The sequence below is a fragment of the Nyctereutes procyonoides genome, unplaced genomic scaffold (genome assembly GCF_905146905.1).
Source record: "Nyctereutes procyonoides isolate TBG_1078 unplaced genomic scaffold, NYPRO_anot_genome, whole genome shotgun sequence".
NCBI lineage: Eukaryota > Metazoa > Chordata > Mammalia > Carnivora > Canidae > Nyctereutes > Nyctereutes procyonoides.
The window spans coordinates 35,051,072-35,078,900 of record NW_026575146.1 but is presented as its reverse complement, the minus strand read 5'-3'; the positions used below and the strand labels follow the sequence as shown (position 1 = coordinate 35,078,900).

General features: G+C 49.5%; 1 protein-coding gene across 2 annotated transcripts in view; it reads right to left on the bottom strand.

Moving 5' to 3' along the window:
- The window catches only part of TMEM200A (transmembrane protein 200A), a 58,172-nt gene that overhangs the window by 11,266 nt on the left and 19,077 nt on the right, over positions 1–27,829 (bottom strand). The window contains exons 2-3 of one of the 2 annotated variants that reach the window (XR_008662437.1): positions 25,932–26,043; positions 25,358–25,506 (exon numbers count right to left, since the gene is read on the bottom strand). The exons of the other annotated variant lie outside the window; for it this stretch is intronic. The gene's annotated coding sequence lies outside the window, so the exon portion shown is untranslated. Of the gene's footprint in view, positions 1–25,357; positions 25,507–25,931; positions 26,044–27,829 lie in introns of those variants that run through there. 2 annotated transcript variants of the gene reach the window in all.

Sequence of the window (27,829 nt, the reverse complement as noted above, 5' to 3'; positions counted from 1 at the left end):
AATACGTTAGGCAATAAGTCAGACCTCATCATTTCTACTGGGGAATTTCTTTTCCCCCAGAAGTGCGACCTGAGTAGGATCGCCCTTCAGGCAAGGGGGGAAAGGGTGGCCTCGCGGGAGAGGCCAAGGTCAAAGCCTTCACCAGTCACAAAAAAGAATGAAACACACACACACAAAATAAATAAAAAAAATAAAAAATAAAAAAATAAAAAAATAAAAAAGAATGAAACACACGAGTCCTTCAGCATAAGGAACATAGTCTTTAGAGAAACTCTGGCAGAGGAGGCAGTGGGGACGCATGTGACTATTTCTATTTTCGTTTACCTCGTCTTTTCTCCTCCTTGCGCAGCTTAGGGGCAGCAAGGTGAATCGAGGAAATAGACTTTTACAGTTCCAATTTAAAACCAGTGTTGGGGGTGACTGGGGTGATGGGCACTGAGGGGGGCACTTGATGGGATGAGCAGTGGGCGTTATTCTATATGTTGGCAAATTGAACACCAATAAAAAATAAATTGACAAAAAAAATAAAAAATAAGAATTTGCATCCATGTATCAAAAAATAAAAAAATGAAAAAATAAAACCAGTGTTGGTCAGCCCGTCTGTCCTTCTCACCTCCCTTCCCCTTGCCTCCCCTCCCCTCCTCTTCTCTCCCTTCTCTGTGCAAGGGAAAAATCCAGCAATACAGTAAGTGAAGCTGGTTTCCCAAACCAGTAAGGGAAACTGGTTTCCCTAGTTTCCCCCTCCTAGAGGTCAGCCGAGTGTTGTGCTTTTTTGCAGCTCTTTGAGAAGTGGGAAGGAGGTTTTCTCACTTGGTGTCTTAGAATTGATCTATGAGAACTCTTTACATATGAAAGAAATCAGCTCTCTGGTAGTGATATGCCTGGCACACATATTTATGTTTTGGCTTCCGTTTTTATTGTATCCTTTATTGAACAGAAAATTTCAATTGTATGTGGCCAGCCTTATGTTGGTTGATGGCTTCCCAGAATCATTAGAAAGCTCTTCTTCATTGGAAGGTCATGTTAAAAGCTCTTCCATGTGGGGGCACCTGGGTGGCACAGTGGGTTGGGTATCCGACTCTGGGTTTTGGCTCAGGTCGTGGTCTCGGGTCGTAGGACTGGGCCTTCCAGTGGGGTTCACGCCCAGTGCAGGGTCTGCTTAGGAGTCTCTCTGCCTCGCCCTCTGCCCTTCCCCCTTGTGATCGCATGTGTGCGCGTGCACTCTCTCTCTCTCAGATAAATAAAGAAATCTTGAAAAAAAATTCCCTAATTTTTCCCCCAATAATTTCATGTTCTAATTCTCTTACATTTTCATTTTTGTGTATCTGGATGTGTGTGTGTGTGTAAGAATACAGGTAGGGCTCTAACGTGTTCATAGGAAACCTCCTTTGCTTCGAAATACTTTCATTGTATATTAATTTCTTATAGTCATACTATGTACCAAATCTCATACCTATTTTGGTCAATATTAAGATTTCCCCTTCTGTTCCATTCATCTACTAATTTGCCTGAACGAAACTAATATGATAATACATATCTGGACACCTGATAAGATTAGTTTATTCTCATTCTCTTACGTCAAAAATTTCTTGCTATGCTTACACATTTTATGTTGCCTGTGAACTTCAGAATTTGAGTTTTAAAAACCTGGCAATTTTATTGTGATCACACCAGATCTCTACATACATATGGGGAGGACGGACACTGTTGTACCACGGTAGCATTTCACTAAAAGCTTTATGCCATAGTTTCTTTCTTTCTTTCTTTCTTTCTTTCTTTCTTTCTTTCTTTCTTTCTTTTTTTCAACATAGATGCTTCTCACTTCTTCTTACTCTTTTCTTTATTGGGTCACTGGGTTTTGATGTAAAGCGGAGTTTTCTGTCCCTATCATTTCCATCTTCAAGTGGTTGTCATTTGGCTGTAGGAAGGCTATTGACTTTTGTGCATTAATTTACTAAGCTGCCTTAACTGAGCTTGTTGACTGTTAAAAAAATAAATTTTTAGTTCATTCTCTTACGTGTCCTAGAAGGACAATGATATCATCCAGATATATCTTTGCCTTCTCTTTCCCAATTTTTAAAAAGATTTTATTTATTTATTCATGAGAGACCCAGAGAGAGAGGCAGAGACACAGGCAGAGGGAGAAGCAGGCTCCCTGCGGGGAGCCTGATGCGGGATTCGATCCTGGGGCCCCAGGGTCAGGCCCTGAGCCAAAGGCAGATGCTTGACCCCTGAGCCACCCAGGTGCCCCCCTTTCCCAATTTCAAACCCACAATCGGCATTTTCTAACTATACCACCGAGGACCTGGAGGATGTAGGTAAACCAGGAAAAGTGTGGGGGGGGTGTGGCCTCCCTGCCTGGCTCCTGGGTTTAAAGGGAGCACCCCCGGTCCCACCACTGAATTACCTGTCCATAACTGCTTCAGGTAGAGTTTTTAACCTAGATTCTGGGGGAGAAAATTATGTCAGAGCTGCTGCTAGATGGGGACACGGAGGACATGGAGGGAAGGGGGAAGGTCAAAAGATAGAAATGAAGGAAGAAGGAAAAGTGAGTTCAGTGGAGGAAGAGAAGGTGAATCATGTTCTGGGGCAGAAAATTATAGAATACCAACGCGACACAAACTATCAGAAATCATGAATCAGTTCTGTTTTCTTAAAAATGCTTCCTTCTTTCCAGAACTTCTTTTAAAAAAAAATGGTCATGCAAGGTCAGGAATCCTGCTGGGCCTGCGGGGCTTATCAGGTCGTCCACACACTCTGGCTGAATATATTGGCCGAGAGGGGAAAATCGAGAAGAACAGTAAACTGCCCATGATCTCAGGCATCGAAGAGCAAACTGGAAAGAGCGCAGGACATGATTTCGAGGGAGGCTTAATCTAACAACAGCGACGGAGGGAAGCACGTTTCTAAACACACCACACATTCACATGTCCGCTTTCCATGGGTGGGGTGTGTGGGGGCCCCGCCTTGGACAGCTTCAGCCTCAGCTGTCTATGACCCCGGATCGCGGCCTGCCTCACTGCGAACTTCCACGGGAGACAGCAATCCAAGGAGAAAAGGGACAAAAGAGATTCCTCGTCCAGCCACAGAAGAAAAAAAAAAATACAAATGTCCAGGGAGCAGAGTTAAAGAGCAACCCGACAGGAAAGGGAGGCACATGGCGTGACGCAATTTTGAAAGAAAAGCTGCGCCTTCGTTCACTCGTTGACGGAAAAGGAAAAGAAAGGTTGACTATGTCCATTCCTGGGGGTGACTTGCAAAGTCGCCCTCCTCCTCCCCCACTTCACTTCCACGACCACAGCCTTGAGAAAGCCTCGCAGGGGTCCAGGGGGTGGGCGCGGGGACGGGGGAGCCAGGCAGTTCACGTGGGCGTGAGTCATCGGCTGGGCGAGGCTCTGCTCTGGCCACGGCCTGGCGGGCGGGTGGCAGGGCCTGGCGCCTTGTGCTCAAGGGCCCCCGTGCATGCCCCCCGGTTCATCTGAACAGAGACAAACACAGTCACGAGGAACTTTCCTTCAGGCACCGGCATCCCATCCTGGAGCTTATGGAAGTTGAGTTTAGGCCAAGGTTGAGCCGGCCTCTAAACTGTGCGTGGGGATCCCTGGGGGGCGCTCAGCAGTTTGGCACCTGCCTTTGGCCCAGGGCATGACCCCGGGCCCCGGAATCCAGTCCCATGTGGGGCTCCAGGCATGGAGCCTGCTTCTCCCTCTCCTGTGTCTCTGCCTCTTTCTCTCTCTCTCTCTCTGTCTATCATGAATGAATAAATAAAATCTTTAAAAAAATAAAAATAAAAATAAACTCACGTGCGACTTCAATCTGAGTTTTAAAAATGCCTTCGATCTCGATGCTTATCATCAAAATGAAAGACTAATGGGATTATAAGGACGAGTTTTTGATGTGTATGCTTTTTAAACAAATACGCAGCATTGGTTCAGGTTTTTGATCGTCAATGACATCCAGCCCACAGACAGACAAAACTTGCTTTAAAATTCTAAGTATTAAAAAAATAATAATAAAATAAAAATAAATAAATAAATAAAATTCTAAGTATTTCTTAGGTTTGCCACAGCTGCCTGCCAAACCACGGATTTTACCCGTAGCCTTTTGAAGGTGAATCAGACGTTTGCTGGCTTATTCACACGTTGGCCCATGAGAGCCTCACAGCCGTGGGGAGCAGGCTGTAGCACTGCGGCCCGACACACAGCTGCATAGCAGCCCCCTCCCGGCAATGGGCTAAGAGTCCAAGACGATACATCGGTCGTGTGTAGGGCAGTGCTCTGCAGCTCTGCAGCTCTGCCGAAGCAATCTCCAACCCTACAACCCCTGGGGCCACCTGATTACCTCCGAACTGGCTGATCTCCAAAAGGAAAATTACGTAGAGGGTTGAAGCAATGGCTGGGCTTGTTCAGGCTTCAGCATCCTTCGCTATTTTTTTTATTGCTTTTGAAATGATAACGAGGATTCTTATTTGTTCCTAAATCCACATAAGATAACGAAGCCAAGTAATTAAACAAATCAAGCACAGTCCTAATTCTTCCAGAACGATGTTGATCATTTATTCAAATTTCTCATTCACTCTGGGAAGCAGGGAATCTCGCATTTCTATTTGGCGCTGCTTGGGCTGCTTTTCTTTTTTTTTTTTCTTTTTTTGGGGGGGGGAGCTGCTTTTCATTCCGATCACCACTTACAATGATTTCAAGCTTCTACGCCCCTTGATCTGAGGAGTCATGCTTGTGATGTTTATTTATTTCTGTACTCGGTGCAGACTCGTTGAGCACCAACTATGCGCCAAAGCTCAGCGGTGAGTGTGCCATCCCCTGTGCTGTTATCGGGCTGACAAGCAGGTGCTAAGACGCAGTCTAGGTGCGGTGACGGGAGTGTTGGTGGACACACAAGGCCCAGAGGAGACAGTGACCTCCGAGTGTGCGGGTCAGGGCAGCGAATGGGCAGGAGAGGTTTCATGACCAAGGGAGGAAGAGGAGCAGAGAGGAACTCCCAGCAGAGGAAATAGAGGGAAGGCGGCCACTAGGACGGCATGGATGGACCTGTAGGACCTGCAGGACCTGCAGCCCAATTCAGGCTGGTTGGGGGTTTAGACCTAAGAAGCATAGCTTCCTATCAGCAATCCCCAAGCAGCACACGGAAGTCGGTGGTGAACTCCCCGAGACTTACTCTACCACAAGTCGTCACCACCATCATGATCACAGCCCAGCCCAGCCCCGCCTAACCTCATAAAGCAATGGAGGACCCTGTGCTGCATAAAAGGTCATTGTAGGATTCACTCCGATTAGAAAGGGCTGGAGTTGACTTGCCGAAGCTCTGCAACCTTACTGAGACCAAAGTAAATATTAGGTAAATGGGAAATAAGTCAATCGGAGAAGGACAAACATTAAATGGTCTCATTCATTTGGGGAATATAGATAATAGTGAAAGGGAATAGAAGGGAAGGGAGAAGAAATGGGTGGAAATATCAGGGAGGGAGACAGAACATAAAGACTCCTAACTCTGGGAAACGAACTAGGGGTGGTGGAAGGGGAGGAGGGCGGGGGGTGGGGGTAACTGGGTGACGGGCACTGAGGGGGGCACTTGACGGGATGAGCACTGGGTGTTATTCTATATGTTGGCAAATTGAACACCAATAAAAAATAAATTTATTATTATTAAAAAAAATGGTGACTTTTTGAAGATGATGGCAAGGCTCTCACAAGCAAAGCGATTTTTGTCAAAGCCACAATCAAAACCTCAAAGATTGTAATACTCTAGAGTCACCAGACTCTCAGAAGATGAAGAATCACAGCAAAAGGGGGAAAAATAGGAAAAAATGCCGGAGAGGAGGACTTTCATCTTTTCCAGAGGGAAAGAAAAAAGTTTGACTCTTTTCCAAGAGAACAGTCAAGAAGCTCAACTTATTCATTTGGAGGCTTTGGGGGGAAAAGGATGAAGATTGTGAAGGAAGAATGAAAAATCAGAAATAAGAGAGGAGGTAGTGTTTACCGAGCTGTGATGTCTCATTAGGAACTAAATACACACCGTTGTCCTTGATTTTCAGAAAAATTCAGTGAGGGAGGAAAACCGCTTCACTGAGACTCAGAGAGGGTAAGTAATTTGCTTCAGGTCGCGCAGCCAGGAAATGGGAGAGAGAGCAGGGCTTCACATCCAGACCCGCTCAGCTCCAAGAACGTGATTTTTATCCCAAATCACACGGCGCAGTAATAGGATAAGGGGGAGGGGGAGGCGTGACCTCAAGTGTCGAGAGAGAAAACAAGGGGATGAGGGGAAGAGGGAAGAATTTGTGCTTATGAATGTAGAATGCAGAGAGGAAATAATACGTTATTTAAAGCAACAAGAAAGTCTGTCATTTAAAGGAAAAAAATGTCATTTAAAGAAGATCGTACGCATCTCTGAATTGCACAGCGCAGTGCCACGTCCTCAGCACCGCGCCATCGCTGGTGATGACACAGTGAGTTCCGTTTCTGACCTTTGTAGGAACCCATTTCTGTAAAAATCTTCGAAGTTGTATATGAGAAATAAACAAATGCCTCAAAAAAAAAAAAAAAAACCACACACAGAAAAACTCCGGAACCACCCAAAACTATAGTACTGGACGCAGAAATAAAATAGAGATCGATTATCCCAAAAAGCAAGCGATTGGTGGCGTCACTCCATCTATTTAGTTGCCTTTGCATCCTGCCACATTGACATGTACTCATCGCCATGCCACTACGCACTTGACCCAAACTAAGGAAAGGCACTTAAGGAGGACCTGGCACCCTAATCGGATTGGAGAATATTTTAGACCCAACTGGCTTCAAGATTTTATTTTTTCCCTAAAGCGTCATTGTACAAACTAAGGAAATGCCAGCAAAAGGTTTTTTATTAGTTAGCAATGTTTATATGGAGGGGTTTCCTCTCTTTTTAGGGGGTAATTCAGCAGCATGTACCTTTCTTCTCCTCTCAACTGTATTAACACAGCGACCCGACCCACCAGTTATGGCGCCCTCACGGCAACGGACACTGGCGGTCATCCCCAAAATGTAGACAGACATTTTTTTTTAAAGATTTTATTCATTTACTCATGATAGAGAGAGAGAGAGGCAGAGACACAGGCAGAGGGAGAAGCAGGCTCCATGCCCGGAGCCCGAAGTGGGACTCGATCCCAGGACCCCAGGATCACGCCCTGGGCCAAAGGCAGGCGCTGAACTGCTGAGCCATCCGGGGATCCCTGTAGACAGACATTTAATGACAGGAAGACATGTTCAGTAAGTATATCAACCCAATATCAAAAACCCAGTGTGATAAGCAATCTCATTTATTTGAAAAATCTATTTCACATGCCTCTGCGCGGGCACAGCTGGAGAGCGGCAGCCAGGTGAGGCACAGCCATCGACCGTCCACTGGTCGGGCTGCAGAAATGCCCCTGCGTAGCCAGAGGCACACTGGAAAAAATGCACACATGGGGAAAATACCCAGAAAAGCCATATGGAAAAGAGTTCACCCTACGGTCTAAGCACAGTCCCCAGTTGGCTCATCTAACAACAAATATCCCCAATAGAAGATCACGCAGCATCTAGACTTTGATTTCTTCTGGCTCGTGCAGCACAGCTCGGTAAACACTGCTTTTTCACTCAAAAGTCGTATTACTCTGTTGTTACATCAAGATCAGTTTGAGAGCTACAGCTATGAATTTAAAACTTGGCTCAGTCAACTACGTGATAGAGCTCCTTGTGCAAAATCACGGCCCGTGGATTTTATATTCCACCCCTAGAGCCGAAGTGACTTCGTGATTTCAAAAAGGCCGACTGGCTAACTAGCTGAACGCCAGGCGCACGATGCAAACTCTTGCGAATTTGGGAAACAGCCGATGAAAGGGTCCAACTGGGTTTTGCGACAGGAAGCCATCCCTTTCCCCTCCTGACCGAGTGCAGCCTTCAGGCAGCTCCCTGGACTACCCCCTCCCCCGGACGGTCTTCTGGGACCAGAGGTTCCAGTGCTTTAGCAATTCATAATCCGTGACAATCAAAACAACACTGGGGCCACACACAGAAGGCAACACGGGGATTCTAAGAGCAGAAGAGAAGTCATTAGGGTCATTCCCATGGTTCAGAAGCAACACGGAACAGTTATGTAAACCCAGTGCCTGAGCAGAGAAGCCCCCGGGAAGCCTGGAGGCTTGGGGGTTGGAGGCCTGGGGGAGGGGGTGGTGGGAGGACTGGGGGAGGCCTGGGTGGGAGGCCTAGGGGGTAGGAGGCCTGGGGGGAGGCCCGGGGAAGGGGATGGTGGAGGGAGGGGGAAGGCCTGGGGGAGGAGACGTGGGGAGAGAGGTCTGCAGGAGAGGGGGGAGGCCTGGGCACCAGCCGCGGGTGCCACGTCCATGCAGCACACCCAGGCATATCCAGAGCGCCGCTCAGGGCTCAGCCGGGTTCGCAGACACGGACTTCATTTCAGCACCGCCCCCCCATGAGGAGCATGCACCCACAAGCGCAGGAGGCTGCAGGCCTGCATGCTGGGGAAGCCTGCAGCCAATGCCAGGCTGACAATCCAGGTGGCTGGGTCGTCGCGGGGCACCGAGCAGCTCCCGCCCCGACGGTGCTGATGGGCCAGGTGCTCCTGAGGGTGCTTCTCCACATTCCAACCCACCCCCCCCCCCGCCCAGGTCCACAGACCGCTTCCTGCCTTGTGTCTTCCTGACCCCATGAACCAGGCAGGGGAAGTGACCTGCCTTGTCCCTGAAAGGTGAGCGGACAGGTGTGTGTCCCTTCAGGGGACAAGGTGTGTGTGATTCGCTAGGACCCCTTCCCCTGGCTGGGACCCTCCAGATGGGTCCACACCTCAGGTTCTCATACGAGGATGACGGGAAGGGCTGTGGGCCAACCCACATGGACCTGAATAAGAAAGACGTCCTGGCTGTTTTAAAGCACTGAGATGCGGTGTTGTCTGCTCTGAACACCCCGCCTGATGGATACAGCTAAGTACTGCTGTCTTTCCAGTGCCTTCTAAAGAAACCAGAGCCAGGGAGGCTAAAAAGCGACTTGAATGCAAAAGGGTATTGTCACCGGATTAATGTTTTGTTTCATGCCTGACCCTCTAGCTTCAGGAGCTAAAGGAAACACTTAGCGGATTTCTCAGGGATTCCCTCTGGTGGCTCCAGGTCATTTTTCACCCAACTGATACATGATGACATCACATGACTAATAATTGCTCAGAGGTTGCCCCCATCTACGGAGATGAAGCAAATTGCTCACTGCGATTCAGCTGGTATGTGACCAATGGAAGGATCCAAACCTAGATCTTTAGGACCCTAAAAGCTGTGATTTTATCACACTGCTACATTGCCTTTATGGCCCAGTATAACCTGAAAAGACTAGAAGTTTGCATCCTTAATAAACTGTAATTTTAAGGTAATAATTCAGGTTCCCACTGCAGGTTTTTATTTGCAAAATCAGAATATTGGCGCTCCCATCCTTAATAGGTTGCTATGAGTCAGGTTGAGTTTAAAGGGTTTGCAAACTATACGTTGATAAAATCAGAACTGGTGCATAGTGACACTTCGGGTTTGGGACACTCCCTGGTTTCTGAGGAGCTCTAAAAAAATAGAAGTAGCAGGTTTGTATTCACCTCTCTGTACTTTCATTATGGGGAATAAAATATTTCTTCTAAATAAATAAATAAATAAATAAATAAATATATATTATTTGTATTTATAATAAAATATAACACTTCAAAAAAATAATGCAATAACAGTACTTCATTCCAGGTTCTTCAAGCAATATTAACCATAATTTAATTTTCCCTTGATGCCTCCGAGTTGTTTCGCTCCGTTCGGAATCTGAGTATCCGCCACGACCCGCTCCTGCGTGCTGCCCAGAGGGCTCTGTGAGAAGCCAAGGCCTTTCTTTGAGATGTTTAAGATCGAGAATGGGAAGGAACTTTTTAAAAGCAGACTGGAGTCGCGAGGTGCATGCGGTCAGCGCTGTGACACGGGTGACAGTCCCCAGGGCGCGGAGTGGGTGAGGGGAAGGTGCCGTGGCTGACCCGCCGCTGCCATAGGCTTCCCCGTCCCCGGGCTATGCGGGGCGCCGTCCTCGGGACTGAGGGGCCCAGCAATGTGCCGACAGCGCGTCAAGGCAACGCGGGCAGAGCCAGAGCGAAGGCTCGGGGTACACTCTGCTCTGGGCGTGGTGGCATCTATTTAACCTGTTGTTTGACTTTCGGGTGTGTGTCTACCCTGGTTTTGCTGTGTCCCTAATAGGTCTGCAGATTCCCGGGGAAGGTGAAGTCCTTACGTCGCTGGATCAGCCTCTACCAGTCAGGGGCTGTTTAGATAGGTTGTAGCCGGAGTACGAGAAAACCAGTGTTTTCTAGACGTTACATTCTGTATCTGTTCTCATGAAGGATGCTTCCCACTTGTGGAGGGCTTACCCATATATTTAAATTTCTTCACCTGCAGGATTCTCTGCATTCCTACACACTGCCAAGCCAATTTGAACCCGAGTATATGAGAATGTCCATAATACTTTCAAACGAATTTTTTAAGAGTACCACCAGTCTGTGCCCAAATTTTCATTATTTTTTTTCTAACTAATTCTAATTATTATCGCAATAATTCAATACCAAACTAAGTATCTGAGGGACATTCACATTGGTCTGTCATTCATTCACTCATTCATTTCATTTATTTATTTTCATTCATTCAACAAATATTTGCTGAGCGTTCATTATGTGCCAAGCACTCTGTTGGGAGCCCGGAGAAAGGATCTAACTGTTGAGTGTTGAAGAGAGACATCGGACAAATCACTGCGAGCGTTATGTGCAGTAGGAGGGGCGAACGTAGGGTGGCACGGAAGTGAACACCAAGGTGACCCCTTTCGACTAAAGGAGTGTGAGAAGGTGACTTTAAAGTAAAGCAGGGGGGGATCCCTGGGTGGCTCAGGGGTTTGGCGCCTGCTTTTGGTCCAGGGCATGATCCTGGAGACCCGGGATTGAGTCCCGTGTGTGTGTGGAGCCTTCTTCTCCCTCTGTCTGTGTCTCTGCGTCTCTCGTGAATAAATAAATAAATAAATCTTAAAAAAAAAAAAAGTAGAGCAGGGAGGGAAAAACAGCATGGGCCAAGACTGATGTGGTAGGAAGGGCAAGGTCACAGGAGATTTCACAGATCGTATTAAGGGCCTTAAGCTTTATCTTGGGAGACACTATGAGTGGATAGTGTCTAGATCAGAGCTAGATCAGGATCAGATTTGCATGATTATAAGATTCCTGGCGTCGGAGGGAAAGGAGGCAAAAATGGATGTAGGAAGACCAGGTAAGGAGCCCTACAGCAATCTAGGTAGGAGGCGACAGTAGCTGGAACAGGGTGGTGGCTATGGGGTTAACAGGGTGGACAGAACTGTGGAGGGAGGACCAAGATCTTGGTGTGGGGGAGGGGAAGTTGTCAGGATGATACCCACTGGTTGCTGGCTTGAGCACCTGGATGAAGACAAGGAACAAATGAAAAGCTGTTTGAGGGAAAAGTTTAGTTTTGAATAGGTCATTGGTCCTCCTATTCCTACAGACTTACAGTTAATTAACTATGTGTACACACACAAAGACAGCAATCCTATAAGGAAAAGTGGAAAATCTAATCCACTGATAAAATAAGCATGAGGCTTAATGACCATGAATCATCATGTTGTTTTTCTCAGTGAAACAGATCCTCTGAATCTCCACGCTAGACTCAAATACTCCATAATGAACGTGATTTTGGAGCTAATTTCTGTTCTACAGTATTGCTTATTTTGTAACCTGGAGAAGAATCCCAGCAGCAATTGGCACGGAATAATTGTCAAACTTAATTTACTGTTAAAAACAACAGCATCAACAACAATGACAAAAATCCTCCTCCCGAAGTAAACGTCTTAATGAAAATCAATGTAATTATGACATTTAAAATGTAAAAAGGAAAAAAATAACCCCAGGAATTTCTATAAAATATTCAGTATACAAAACACTTTCAAACCCTGGAAGAGATGGGAATTCAAAGTATTATTGTTACCAAATCATCTCTAGTTTAATTTCCAGATGACTTGTTTTAGTAAAGATGATGGATCTTTGCTAATGATGCTTATAAATACTCTAATAATTCCTTACACATACATAGCACAGTAGCTCATTTACATATCAGATTGGAGTTTTTGTTCGGATAAGGGTACAACCTCAGACGCCCTCCCAGAATGGTCTCATGGGTGCCTGTAAGTGGAGGAAAGGGGTCTGTAGGGCAGAGGAGGGTGGTAGGTTTACCATCAATTTAGTAAACTGTCCAAGCGGGGCTCAAGGGAGTCCCAATGTCCCTTCACAACTGAGGGATCCATCATCTTCTGGAGTCTTTGGCTCTCCTTTTTTCTGGCATATAGTTTTTTTGAAATTACAAGGAGCTGATTCCGTCACCAAGGAATGATGTGACTCATTAATAATGAAGCTTGCTGTTAGCAAGCCAGGCACGCAGAATTGAGGAGAACATACTAAATCGTTCATCAATCCATGTTCCATTTTTATCTCTTAGTCTCTACAGGATGCATGGGGATTTGGGTGTATAGAGGTTTCCTTACCCATCTGCTCATCTCCGTAGCTTGGTACCTTATCAGGCCCTCAAATGAAGAAAATCCTTCCTTTTGGGCCAAACCTCTATTCTCTCCATCCTCTATAGTCTCTAACTCCCTGATTCTCTTCCATTTCTTTTTGGTTCCTCTGAGGCTCGATCTGCTAATGCCTGCAGATTCCACTGGGTTCTATTCTGGATGGGGTGGAAGGGGTGTGCTTTCAGTCCTCATGGGTACAGTATTTACAAAACAATAAAATTTTACAATGCCTCAAGTAATCTGCCTCCTATGAGTTCATATGAACCAAGAGTCTCTGACCCTTCCTTCCTTCTCCCTGTATGTCATATCTAAAGGTTGGTTTGGATGTTCAGTATGTTCCTGGCTCCAGAAATACAGTGTGTATGAGCAAGGGGAAATATCCCTCCAAGCACATAAATGTATTTGCTGGTTCACTTGTTTATTATGTTTGTCCTCCAGGAGATCATGAGCACACTTTGTTCCTAAGTTCCTAGCACAGTGCTTAATGCGGAGTACTCTCAAACAATATTTACTTAATGACATGATGCTAATAAGTCACTTCTCTGATCTCATGAGGTTGGAAATTCAAGAGAGACAATGCACGCACACATTCTTGTACTCTGGGCTGTGCCATGTACCTGTAAGAAATTATTACAGTGCTTACAGACACCACTAATAAAAATCCGCCGTCTTTACTGAAGCGACTCATGTGAAAATTGAGCTAGACATCCTTTGGTGACACTAATACTTTGAATTCCCCCTTATTTCCCCAGGATTTCAAAGTGTTTCATATACTGAATATTTTATAGAAACTGTAGCTTATTCTCCTTTTTATCTTTCAGTGTCATAATTACATTGATTCTTATTAAGACTTTTACTTTGGAAGCGGTTGGAAGCAGACTCTTCTTGTTGTTTTCTTAATAGTAAATTAAGTTTAACAGTTATTTCGTATTAATTGCCACTGAGATTCTCCTTCAAGTACAAAATAAATAATACTGAAGGAGAACAGAAACTAGTCCCCAAATCACACTTATCAGTAAGCATTTGGCTCTGGTGGAAAGACTCAAACGTTCTTTTTGGAATAGGGACGTTAATGATATTCTTAGGCAGAGGATGTTCAAGAGCTCTAAAGTCGCAAATAAGTCTGATCCGTTCCAAGAACAGAAAGAGGGCCAGGCGCTCAGGGCTTAGGGGGTAGAGGGGGTGAGCCGCACAAGATGAGTGTGGAGAGAGGGACGGGCTGGTCACGCAGCTGTACATAAGAATCGTGGGGCTTGCTGAGTGTGGTTAAGCAGGTTAGGGAAGTGATCTGAGATGCAGACCTCGCTTCAGCAGCTGTGAGGATAAGGAATGAGGATAAGAAGTAAATAAGAGGAGAAATACTGGGGTTTTTTCTTTCCCTCTTTTTGAAGGAAGAATGAAGGTCACCTGCCTACTGGGCTCCCCCATGTAGCCCATGGAAGCTTCCTGTTCTCCAGCCCACAGCTATTTTCTTACTCCCCAGGAGGTTCTGGGAGGCTCTTCATTCTCAACTCTACCCCATTTTCATTTGTGATGAAGAACTTTGGCCCTCCGTGTATCCATTTCTATCTTTTCACTCTTTTTCCAAAGCACGTCCCCCCTGGGAGCCACTCAGAGCCAGTGTCTCAGAGCAACGCGCTCTGCTTTAAACTGAGGGCTTGAAATAAATAAATAAACAAACAAACAAACAAACCAAGGGCTTGGGCAGAAACCTTGTGACTCCGTCATGAGTCGGGCCACAGGGCCCTCGTAATTTGCCTCTGGGAACTCTGTTGACAACGGGCGGCCTAGGGCATTCGATGGTGCCAGGTGGGACCTGTTTGTGTGTAGGCAGGGCCCAAGGTTTTGGAAGGAAGCCGTCCTCACTTCAAGGTCAGGGTAGAATGAAGTTAGACATCTCATTCACAGCTTTATCCCAATCCCATTCCCATTCCAACTAGAGTTGAGACAAGAGGTCCCAAAAAGAACAGAACAGACCACAGACCACAGAATGCATTAAACTGTCCTAAATAGGGATAAAGGAGCATCAAGAACATTTCCAGATCTCTCACTTGGGGCATGGCCGTGCCACGTGTCAGGAAGGGGGAGACTGGGAAGGAGATGTGCACTGCACAGGGTGGTGTTAGTAATCAAGAGTTCAGGTGTGGACACACTGAAGTGGAGATGCCTGTGAAATACCAAAGGAGCACAAACCCCAAGGAATGCCCATTTGGCGTCTCCATCTCAGTGTCCCACAGGCATGTCAATGACAAAGTTTTAGTACAATTGACACAAAGAACAGTCTAAAGTAGAGTGGTCTGAAGGCAGTTCCAGGGCCAATATCTGTGCTGGAAATACAAATTTGGGGTCACCAGTATATACCGTGCGTGCAGGGTGGGCAGTACCTTAGACCTTTGCCTGATATCAAAGAGCATAGATCTGATGGAATGTCAATGAGAAACTGCTGGCACTTGATTCTGAAGGTTTCATCACAGATTACTTTGGACACAAAATCCTCTGAAGACAACCTACTCCTAAGTAATTAATGCCTCTGTCTATTTTGGAGAAGATATGCTATACATGTGTGTTCATTTCCTACTGAGTGTAGAAGAAATTAAATATCAAAGCTCTGCTATATTAAAATATGCATCCTCACATTATAAAATAAATCTTAAAAAAATGAATTGACATGAGGATACTTCAGGAATCATTTCTCTTTAATAGTATGTTCCAGAATCTTGGCTAAAAATATGACCACAGATCTTCTGAGCCCAGCAAATTATTAGGTTGTTTCTATATCAACATTTAAAAATGGCATTGAGCCCTATTCTCCTTCATGAACAATTCATTCCTAAAGCCATTTGGTGGGGAAGGAGCAATACTATGGCACAGCACACCAGCTCAGGGAATCCGAGCGGGACCAGGAGGAGGGCGTCCCCCTGGGGTGGGGCAGGGACAGCAGCGATGACTATCTACTGAGAGGGTCTATAAGCAGCAACAATGCCCTAATAATGAGCACACCTATCACCCAAATTTTGGTTTCTAAATATCGTTCTCCACTGAAAGGAACAAGACCTTCTGGAAGAAATGGATAATTTCAGAACTAGGGTAGGAGAAATGTAACATGACCTCAAAATAACATGGGCCCCCAAAAGCAAGGAAATGCTCAATGACGGTGATCTGTCAAGAGGACACAGAGGTCAGCTTGCACGAGCTCCCACCAGCCAAATGTGGAAGAACAGAGCATCAAAATAAATAATGGTAGCCACAGATTACAACCCACTAAGCCATGAGACCATGATAATATAAACAAGCAAATGCATAAATTTGAAGTTTAAGAAAAGATATTTACACAAATTCAAAGTGCCCCCTCACAAAACACTTATTAATTATAAATGGAAAACACTGTGAAACTTTGATGGACTAAGGAGTGGCAAAAACCGGAACAAAGTGAACATTATTATCATGAGGCGAACTGAAATCACGCACTAATTGACCCAACAGGGAAAAAGCGCCATGAAAGGATCCAGAATAAGCCACTGTGGCATAAAACTTATTTTAAGATAAAGGTATTTTGAGTTCCTGAAATCCCTTATCTGCCTAAAAGCAGAGGCTCCCAAAACAGCTTAAAAAAAAAAAATTCAATGGTCATAAATCCCCATCTCTGGGAACAACTCCAATCTTCTCTTCAGAGAGAGAAGCTGGCACCACACCCGAACTGATCGTATCTCCCATCTATTTTCCTGAGGGCCCATTTATCATTCCAGAGAGTCATTTGTTTTTCCATAAGTGCCCTCTCCCTGCACTTCCTTTCTAAAGAGTCCTGTGTCCTCCTCGAAGTGCCCATCTGGCCCTCTCTGTTCCCGATTAGGATGCCATAGGAGCCTCAAATCTTTACTACTTCTTTGTGTTACCATTGTGACCTCCCGTGCATATGTGATTGATTAAATCTGATTTTCTTTCCTCCTTACTAACCTGCCTGTGTCGGTTTAATTTGCAGGCCCCCATACCTTGAACTGGAGAGGTTAGAAGAAGAGTTACTTTCCCCCTCAACAACCACTTCTGTGATACCCTGTTGAACCTGAACCTGAGAACAAGGAAGCATCATCAAACAAACCCACGCTGAGAGACTTCCTACAAAACTGGCCTTTCACGATTATGAACGCCTGAGGCCAACTAAAGAAAAATTCCAGATTGAAGGCGATGAAGAGACGCGACCGCCAAATCCAACACGTGATTCTGGACCGGATCCTTTTGTTAGAAAAGACAAGACTGGGGCACCCGGCAAAACAGGAATAGGGTCTGAGGATTAGAAGGTAGTAAAGCATCAGTGTTAAGGTTTGGGATTTGATGGTTGTATTATAGTTATGTAGAGAACGTCCTTGTAAAAAACGCATACTAATCTACTTGCCTGCTAACTCGTGCCAACAGGTTATTTTCAAGTGGTTTAGGGGGAAAAAAAAAGTTCTTTGTGCTGTATTTGCAAAATTTTTGTAAGCATGAGGTTCAGGAAAGACAAACACTTCGAAAAATGGCGTTGCCTCGCCTCAGCACCCCGTCCGTTCATGTCCATCAAACATAGTCAACTGCTGGCTTGAAACGAATCTCAAATATCGAAGGGAAAGGCCATACTGTGTTCCCAAACTTCCATTTGACCCAGAGAGCCTCCCTGCAGAGGCCCCTCCACACTCTCTGTGGCTTCCCTGCAACAACTCTGGCGACACGGAAAGCTCATTATTAAGTTAAATAAGAAGGTCACGCACCGGCCCAAATTCAATCTCACCCAAATTAAGACGTAAGCGCATTAACGTTTCACTCGGGCTTTTGAAGTAGATTCCTGTCACGTTCGCTGATCCTCGTTTTTGTCTTCGTTTAAACGGCAGATCTGCAACGCTGAACAGAGGCAGCATCTCACGTGTCACGGGTTCTAAACACTGCAAAGTCATGATGTCGTATGCGATTCTTTCACCAAATAGACTTCCCAGCACAATAAGCAATGTCACAGAAACACGAGGTTTTTCTTTACATGATTCTTTTCATGTTTCAGCAACATATTATGTGTTCTTTTTAAATGAAAATGTAGGGGATCCCTGGATGGCTCAGCGGTTTGGCACCTGCCTTCGGCCCAGGGTGTGACCCCGGGGTCCCAGGATCGAGTCCAGCATCAGGCTCCCTGCATGGAGCCTGCTTCTCCCTCTGCCTGGGTCTCTGCCTCTCTCTCTCTCTCTCTCTCTCTCTCTCTGTGTCTCTCATGAATAAATAAATATTTTTTAAAAAAATGAAAATGTACTAGAAAATGTGCACAATTACAATTAGATTATTTGGATTTTATAAATTACAATTAGGTTATTTGGACTTTAAAAAATGTGTGTTTTTTTTTTTAATGGGAAAGTTAAAGGCATTTAACATCTTATCACTCCAGATTTTGAATCCATCTGAGGTTTTATCGGCCGTCTTCTAGCCGCCTCCTACGGAAGAGATTCTAACGTGGAAGGATGAGAACAAAGCCGGGCAGCGAGGCCATGCGGTTGGTCCTCAGCCCCTCCCTAAGTCCTGGACCACACAGAGGATGCCTCCCACTCACGAGCACCTGCAAAGCAGGTGTGATCACAGCCACACCTGAAGGCCGGCCCAGGAGGTCAGATAGGGCCCAGTTCCACAAGGTAACTCAAACACCTCCCTTTTGGTTTAAAAAAAACCTTGTAGTTTTTTGAAAACTATGTAGTCCATCGACAGCACTTTACCTTAAATAAACAGAGTATAGCGTTCTGCTGTTGGCCGTGCCCCACGACCTCCGATAACCAGGACAGGCCTCCAAAACGCTAAAAATTAACTTCCATACTTTTCTGAGAGCTTAATCCAAGGACATGATTCATCTAAATATGATTCACTCAGAAATTTATTAAAAAGAAAGAGCGGGGAGGTGCCTCCCCACAGAAGGCAGAGTATTCCAGGGAGGGCACCTGCCTCAGAGGTCAGCGGGCAGCTCGCCCCATTAGCCCCGTCCCCCCAGACGCTGGCCACCGGCTGTTCAGATGCCGAATTGGCTCCTTTGACGTGGCCGCCTGCTGGTCCGGAGCCCCTGAAGCGCTCTAGAGGAGAGCCAGGCAAGGACACCCACCGACGGAAGTGATTCGTGTCCACGACGTCTCTGACCCGCGCCCAGGGGGCGGCCGGCGGTGGGAGGGACACCCCGGGGAGAAGCTGGCCGGGCAGGCGGCCGCCCGCTGACCTTGTGCGGGTCAGAGTGCTGGGGTCGCCGGGGTCTGCGGGGCATCACTGGGGTCGCAGCTCGCTTCGGGCCACACCTGGCTTCACACAAACAAGGATGCGAGCCCGGGACTGGGCGCAGCCGCTCCCAGACCTACGTGGGCACCTGCCGCGGCCTCTGGAGCACTGGGTCTCAGGTCACGTCCTAGGGAAGCAGGTGGCCACGTGATCAAGCCCGTAAGAGGGTGCTGGGGGCCGGTGACGCAGGGCAGGGCGCGGGTGAGGTGGGGCGCCCTGAAAGGGGGCAGGAGGATGCATGCGGCTGCGAGTCCATGCGGTTGGCATCCCAGGCCCAGGTCACCCAGCGAGGCACCTGGCGTCGGGCAGATTGGTCAGGCAGTACTGGGGGCGGGGGAGATGCCGCAGGTGTGCCAGGTAGGGGGACCTGTGGTGGGTGATGGGGGAGCTGCAGCGGGTGGGCCAGGTGGGGAGGCTGCGGTGGATGGGCCAGGTGGGGGGGGCTGTGGTAGGTGGGCCAGGTGGGGGACTGCGGCAGGTGGGCCAGGTGGGGGGGCTGCGGTGGATGGGCCAGGTGGAGGGCCTGTGGTGGGTGGGCCAGGTGGGACCCTACAGGCCACTTGGCCGTGACCCCAAGGAGACCCAGGAGCATATGCCTCGCTCCAGTGGGAAGTGACCCAGCGACGTGGCACATTGTAGGGTCCACACCCCCGGCGGAGCACACAGGTTCCTTCACCGTCCAGACACCGCCGCATCCCCAACTATTCTCAGGTCCTTCCTGTCCTTCCGCATCTGGTTGCCCAGCGCAGGGTGAGCCCCGCACCTCCCAGAGTGTTCTGGGCGCTGGGCCACACGGAGCCAGAGGCAGGGTGGAGAGCGGACCAGGACCCGAGGCTGGGGCTGCAGCCGGCGGTCGAACGGGGACAGCTGACCGCGTGTCCGGGGAGCTTGGTCACAGCCCTGCTCCGGTGCCAGGCGCAGCGAGGAACTCGTGCAAGTGCCCGCTGGGCAGAGGCCCGGGAGGTGCTCCCCGTGTCCTGCGGTAACTCGCCAGGCAGCCCCCAACGAGCCCCTCGGTTGGAATCCAGGCCACCAGCCGCAGCTGCCAGTCGGGGTCCACACCGCCCCGGCCCAGTGCGTGCACGACAGCCCCTGAGCACCGGGGACGGGGTCCCGACCTGCCCCCTCGTCTCTGAGCCCCTCAGCCACGTCCCACCTCCCCCAGGTCCACACTCGGGGTGCACTCGGGGCAGGCCGTCACACCTGCCACAGACACTGGGGCTCAGGTACGCGCAGGCCCCATGGCAGCAGGCCGGCCTGTAGGATCAGGGGTGAGGGCCAATGTGGGAGACGACGTGGATGCAGACTCAGCAGCGTCATGCAGGGACCCAAGGAGAAAGGGCCAAAGACGGGGCGGGGAGCAAAGGGGAAAGGTAGACAAGGACGCGGAGGTGGACAATCGTGGAGGACACGGCCCGGATTCCTGTCGAAGGCAGAAGAGCTTTGCTTCGGCAACAAGGCCGGCCTCGTGAAACGAAATAAGCCGTTTCCAGGGAATAATAACCAGGAAGTTAAGTTACTCCGTCCGGGATTTAGGACATTGTGCGTCAGGTGCAGCGTCTACAAGGTGCACCTGCAGACGGGGAACCAGACGACAGGCACCTGCATGTCAACCTACATCAGCCCCACAACGTAGCTGTTTTTTTTTGTTGTTGTTGTTGTTGTTTGTTTGTTTTGTTTTTTACAATGTAGCTGTGGACGGCGGCTGCGGGTGGCACAGACACGGGGCAGGGGGACAGAAGGACAAGGGAGCCCGCGGCAGGCTGAACAGAGGCCACTGCTGGTACCGCAGGGGGAAGACAGGTCAGCCATAGGCGACTCCCTAGGGATCGATCTAATAAGCCACAATTATCACCCAGAAATCATTCTCTGGAACACAGCAGGTCATCAATACACGTCGACTGAAAAGCAAACCCAAAAGTTAAGTTCCGTCAAAGTTGAACGACTCTCATTAAGTGTAATAAAAAGTTCCTCTGTGGATCTTATCCAATTAACAATAAATCTCGAGTACTATGTGAATAGAACAGCTGACTGTGGGTTTCATATTTCTTTCATTTAGATTTACTTAGTCTCTTCATGTTTTTTCCCATTTTTTTACGCAACCGTGTCCTATTTTCCACAAACAGTGTCGTAGTCTCATCGCTGGAGGTGCAGTGTCTGAATTTCCATTACTTGAAAATTTGCTTGTTGGGTTTCACTTTAAAGTTTTGTTATTAAAAAAATAAAATAAAAAATAAAGTTTTGTTATTTTTATTGTTTGAAGTGTGTAAGTTTTCCCCCTATTTATTCCGGGAAATGTTATTTTTACATAATGTTCCATTTGCTCATTATATGAATTACTCATGACAAGTTAGAATTTTTTTCTGATGAGAGCACTTCACCAATTCCTTCTTTAGAGTATTTTAGTCAGTGTAAGAAAGCCAAAAGTCATTGTTTTTTTTTAAAGAGGAGCTATGAATATATAAACTTTAAAATTCTTTTTTTTAATAATAAATTTATTTTTTATTGGTGTTCAATTAAACTTTAAAATTCTTATATTGCAAAGCCACTACAGTCAATTTTAGAACAAAAACTGCAAACAAAGTTGCAACATATACAACAGGCAATTGTATATGTCTGTTCCTACTATATAAAGAGTTCTTAGAAATCAATGGTTAGAGCAGCCTGGATGACTTGATGGTGGAGTGTCTCCCTTTGGCTCAGGGCGTGACCCCAGGTTCCTGGGATCGAGTCCTGCATCGGGCTCCCTGCATGGAGCCTGCCTCTCCCTCTGCCTGTGTCTCTGCCTCTCTGGGTCTCTCATGAATAAATAAAATCTTTAAAAAAAAATCAAGGTTAGGGGTTCCTGGCTGGCTCAGTAAAGCACGTGACTCTCAATCTCAGGGTCACAAGTTCAAACAACTCATTGGGCATGAAGACTACTTAAAAAAAAGGGGGGGGAAGAAATCAATGATTAAAAAAAATAACACTGCGTTGGAAAAATAGAACATAAACAGGCAATTTACAAAAAAAACTGAAAAAGGTCATTAATAAACGAAAAAAATGCCCAACCTTATTAAGAAAGAAATGCCAAGTAAAGCAATTACATATCCTTTTATACGTATTAAATTTACACAGTTAAAAGCAACTGGAAAGATCTAGTGATGGCGAAGCATGGGGTAAGCATAGACCCGGGAGGGTAGCAATCTCGTAATACCTGCGTAATTTTAAATATGTGTACACCCTTCGACCCAATGATTTCCTTTCTGGTCTCCGACTCCATAAGGTTGGGCACGTGGGACAGGAAGACACTTGTGTAAATGTCAAGATCCGTGATCCAATGGTCTCAGTAATCAAACATCAACAGCAAAAGTACAAGAACGGGGATGCGAGGCTTTACGAGGGACCAGTCACTTCCAAGGAGCAAGGGCAGAGTATGGGACATAGTAGGAGGGAGCTGCCAGTGGCACCCCAGGCACTTTCCTCCCTTCTTTTCCAACTTTTAAAAAATATATATTTATTTATTTATTTGAGAGAGAGAGAGAGGCAGAGACGCAGGCAGAGGGAGAAGCAGGCTCCATGCAGGGAGCATGATGCAGGACTAGATCCCGGGACCCTGGGGTCACACCCCAGGCCAAAGGTGGGCATTGAACTGCTGCGCCCCCCGGGCATCCTGGACTCCGTGTTTTCCCTGCCATCACGTGTGGCATTTGCTTTAGCTTCGAAATTGGACGCGGCGTGAGTTTCCTTCTTGACCACACGACACCATTGTCGCCAGCAAAATCGCCTGCACCCAAGCGGCGATTTCAGAAGCAATCGTCGAGAACAGAAACTCACTTTCACTGACCCCTTATTTAAAAAGAAAAAAAAAAAGAAATCACCACCTCCTATCAGGTTTAACAAGAGCTTTTTAACATTGAAGCATTGAAAACTCTCACGCAGATCCTGGAACATTCTCTGAGCTACTTGTACTCAAATTGGTTGTTTGTATAATCCTTCCCCGAGAAGAGAGGCTTAGCGGCCCCGCTCTTCCCGCGTGTGCCTTCACCGACCCGCTAGGGACGCTTCACAGAGCCTAACGGAACAGACCGTCTGGGGCTGGCGATGCAACTGCTTTTCCAATTTCTCCAAAATTACAGACTGACGTTGACGCGCCAGCTGGCTGGTGTTTCAACCAAGGTTCCAAGCACTCGGGAGTGGGGAAGGCTAGCAAAGTGACCCCTTTTCCAGGCAACTCAATCCAGCTGCAAGGACGACAGCCGGTCCACCCGGGGCGGCGACACAGCCAGTCAGCGCTGTTCGGGAGGGGAAATGGGGAGCCCTTGCTTCGCTGCGTCCTACATGCAAGATGAACCACGGAGGCACATGACCCAATGCGTCTCCCACGTCGCCGAGGCCCTACTACCTGCGAAACACGACGGGAGAGTGAAAATAACACAGAACAAAGCGAGGAGCCCGGAGTTCAAGCTCGGGGTCCAGCGCGAGCCAGCAGGGTGAGCGCGGGCCCATCACTGAGTGGTGCCTTGCCGCAACTTCCTCTGCTGGCAAGAGCTCATGCTAAGTCCCAGACCCTTGCCTGCCTTCCTGTTCAGGACCTCGCAGCTCGACGTTCACTAAGGGGTCCTCCGACCTTTGCAAGCGGGCGAGTGAGTCAGGCCGTGGTCCTCTGCTTACCCAGAGCTGCGACCTCTCTCCCAGGGAGGCCGCTGCCCACGTCGCAGACCCGCCGGAAGCTCCAGGATGTGAATTCGGCCCCCTTCACGCCCAGACTTCGTGCAGACCTTGCGACATCTTAACAAATGCGTAAAAGACGCCAAAAAAACAAATTAGCAAGGGCGCTGTCAGCCAGACACGAAGAAATGAGGATAATGTGCCAGGAAATGTCCTCCCACGTGTACAGCAGCCGGTAATTGGAAGTGAGAGGGATCCCCACCTCCCGGAGCAGACTGTCCAGAGGCGGGGCGCCCCTGCCGACACCCAGGCCTTTGCCAGAGCAGCAGTGGCGGCGGCGTGGGGGGCACAGAGCCCTGCCGCCCCCGCTGCCCCAGGTATTTACGGGGACGGGGTCCCGCCGCGGCAGGGCCTGTGGCCGGGGCTGTGCCCTTCTGCAGGGACGCTCGGCGCTCCCCACCTGATCGCTGTGAGGCGGCCGGGGATCTGCAGCTCTGGGGACGGGCCCTGCTGGCCTTTGGGGTCTCGGATCCTGTGGACCCCGCTAGGCAGGAGGATGCTGCCTTCCCCGGTGCGGGAGAGCCGGGAGCCAGGCCTCCGGGGCTGGTACGAGGCCGTGGGAAATGGGCAGCCCTGACTTCATGGCCTGACAACCACCCAGAGGGGCTCGGTTCACTGAAGCCCTGAAGGCCCCCAGGGCTGTGATCACGCTGCCCCCGCACCCACCCAGCACCGCACAAATGCCAGGGCCGGAGAGTCACCGTCACCCTAATGAAGCGCAGCGGGCGCTGCTCCACCAGGAAGGTCGGGGGCCAAGGACGGACCCTCCGCACAGGGCGACGCGGGCGTCGGCGGCAAAGCTCGGCTACGGCCTCCCCAGCTGTGGCTCCAGAGGCAGCCCCGTGGGCAGCGAGCCCATGCCTTCCTTGCCACCACCCCACAGTGCGGTTCCTTCGGAGACAGCATGGGTCAAAGGGCCCGTCACCCAGTGCTGCTCTGGTCACCGCCTGGGACGGCCAGTGCACATCTGCCCATGTGGGGCAGCTTTGCTGCAGGCAAGGGCTCCCGGGACCGTGGCCCTGAGCAGCGAGCTGGCCTGGGAATGCTCGGGTGCAGGACGACCACCGCGGGCACCGTGTACGGGCAGAGGCTGGCGATCCGAGGCCGCCCGGATGGGAGCCTCCCTCCGGGGCGCCAGCTGGTCATTTCTGGGCCACAGGCGATGACACGACTCCACCGTGGAGAAGTTATTTCGTCTGTCGTCCCCACACGGGCACATGCCCTGTGAAGAGCACTCTCACAAGAGCGCGCGGTCCCAGGGGCCGGTGACCAGGGGTGGCTTCCAGGATGAGGACACGACGGCGCTTTGCCTTAAAGATGTCAGTTCAGTGAAAAAGAGGAAGGGAAACAGGGCAAGGAGGAGCAGGTGACCAGGGGTGGCTTCGAGGATAAGGACACGATGGCACTTTGCCTTAAAGATGTCAGTTCAGTGAAAAAGAGGAAGGGAAACAGGGCAAGGAGGAGCCGGCTCCAAGGGCGGAGGTGCGGGGGCCACAGGCGTGAGCTGGGCCGCGGTCAGGCCACCGAGGGCCACTGAGTCCTGCTTGAGGTCGGCCTCCGTTATGGAGGCGATGGCAGGCGCTAGGCCGTCCGTGTGTCCAGGGACCAGGTGACCAGCAGAGGCCCGAGGCCTGAACCTGAGGGCAGGAGGCTGCCTAAGCGTGGTCCTCACCCATCACGGCCTCTACTGACCGGAGCAGGCATTTTGGGTCCCCTCGCTGCTTTACACACTTTGTTTCATTGAAGTGATTTGCATGTCGTCTTCACAACAGCCCTAGGAGATCGGAATCCATCTGACGGATGAAGAAAACGAGGTGACAAGAGGAGAAGGTCACCGAGTCCTCAGGTGGCAAAGGAAGATCCTGACTCCAGACCCCGGCACCAGGCCTGGCTCCTGGGCTAACACGTCGTGGGGAAGCTGAGAAGGGGCACGGAAGGGACCAGGTGAGTCTAGAGTCCTTGCACACCAGGCTGCTGGTTTGCAAGCTCGGGAAATGGCAAGAGGAGCTCCCTGAGGCCAGGAAACGGGAGTCTGACTTAGTAGGGAGGCTCTATGCCGGGGAGACACACGCTTGGGGTCTTCAGGGACTAGGTGGTTGGAGCCTGGCTGTTCCAGGGAGGTGTTCCCGGGTGGGGGTGGGGGGAGAGAGGGAGAGAGGGGGAGGGAGATGGAGTGGAGGGAGGGAGGGAGGGGGAGGGGGAAAGGGAGGAAGAGGGAGGGGGAGAGGGAAGGAGAGAGGGAGGAAGAGGGGAGGGGGAGAGGGGGAGGGAGAGAGAGGGGGAGGGGGAGGAGGATGGGAAGGGGGAGAGGGGGAGGGGGAGGAGGAGGGAGAGGCTTTTCACCTCTGTCCCGACTTTGAAGCCTAAAGCCTCAGGGTTCAGCCCGGGTTGACCCGCACTTTGAGTGGACACCCAGCGTGACAGCGTCCTCGGTCGGGCCATGGGAGAGGAAGACCTGAAGGAGACGGGACAGCAGCGGTTAGACCAAAGGAGACCTCAGGTGCCAGCGAGTCCTTGCCCTTTTCATGCCCCTGCCCCCCAAATCCGCTACAGGTCCCCGACCAACCCAAGGATCCTAGCGGCTTCTGCTGGCCGGCGGCTCCTCCTCTCCCCCCCCTCCACCGCCCAGCTGTTGCGCCTCCACCCGCGGCAACGGCGGCTCAGGGAAGGCCCGGGGCCCCCGAAGGGCTGGCGGCTTAGCCAACGAGCCAGTCACGGTGAAGCGTGGAGGGCTGCACGCCGTGTAGACGGCCGACCCGGCGGGCAGCTCTGCACCCAGAGCTCAGGCCACTGTGCACCCACGGCTCAGGGTTACAGGCCGCTGGCAACGGAAATGCCAGGGGTGTTAGTGGCATCGGTGGGCAGAGGCCGGGCCTCCTCTCCTGCCGCAAAGAACCACCCGGCCCTGTGGTCACTAGCGTGGGGGCCGGGGAGCGGGGAGCCGGGGACAGAGGCCACCCAACGCCGGGCTGCCGGGGGAGCACAGCAAGCCCACCCACGCTGGTGCTGCCCCCAAAGATGTGCGAGCGCACATGTGCTCCTTACTGGGCACTGTTTCCCCACAGTCCCGATCCATGTGCCAGCATCCAGTAAGCACCTACTGTATGCGATTCATCTCTCCAGCTCTCCGGGGGAGAGACTCATGAGGAAGGTGGGGTTCGTCCCTTGAGTCTGGAGGACACTAATTCCTGCCCAACTTCCCCAGACACTTCATTGCATAAACCTCACGTCGACCCTATACGGAGCTGCTCCCTACCGTCGGACGCCGCTTGTTGAGACCCCAGTCAGACTGACCTCAGCCCACAGGGGCAGTGGCAGGGCTGCTCGGCCGCCTCTCTCATGCTGGGTCGGGCAGGGCTGGGGCACCCTGCAGGGCTGGGGCACCCTGCAGGACAGCACCCCATGGATGGCACCCCACACCCCGGGTAATCTACGCCGGTCAGTTCACCAAAGTGTGACACCTTCACGTTGGCTCTCCGGCTGCCGAGCCTCCCGGGGAAAGTTAGACACCTGCGAGGTTTCAAAATGTATCATTTCTCCGGACCAGACAACGCAGATAAAATAAATAGAACTGTATGATTTATAATCGTGTCTATCAGGACATGAGGGGGTTTTTTTTGTTTTGTTTTGTTTTTTTTAATCAAAGAAAGATTATAGTCAGAAATCGCCCGGGAGCTTGTTGCACATTTCGTTTGTTATCCTTTTTGGAAAGTTGGTAAAGCATTCGGAGCAGCTCTGAGTGGACTACAACATCCCCAAAACCCAAACGCTTATTTCTGGCCACTCTCGACAACTGCTTAAAATGCACTCGGCAGCAGAAAAAACGTTTATCAGTAACCCTGACGTGTCGAGATAAGCCATTTTTATAAGGCGATTTTTACGATTCTGAAGTAGTCGGCATTAACAAAAGATTGGGGGAGACCCCGTAGCTCCATCCTAAAGGCAGGAGCCCGTGGGAGGAAATCAGCCCCGGGGAATATCGACCTTTCGTTCCTTACTTAGTACAACTGACCTGGAAATTCTACTCAGAAATTTTCAGATTTGAGGGGAATCTGAAAATCAGTGAATCATCAGAACCAATTGATAGTATCAGAACCTGGCTTGCCACATTCTGTGTCTAAAATCAAGGGTCTCTTAAAACTCTAAAGGGCTGCATCGTCGCGTTCCCCTAGGGGTCAAAAACCTTTGGTTGGGCGCTAAACCCCGATGGTACCAATGCTGAGCCATCTGTCCTCTTCTCC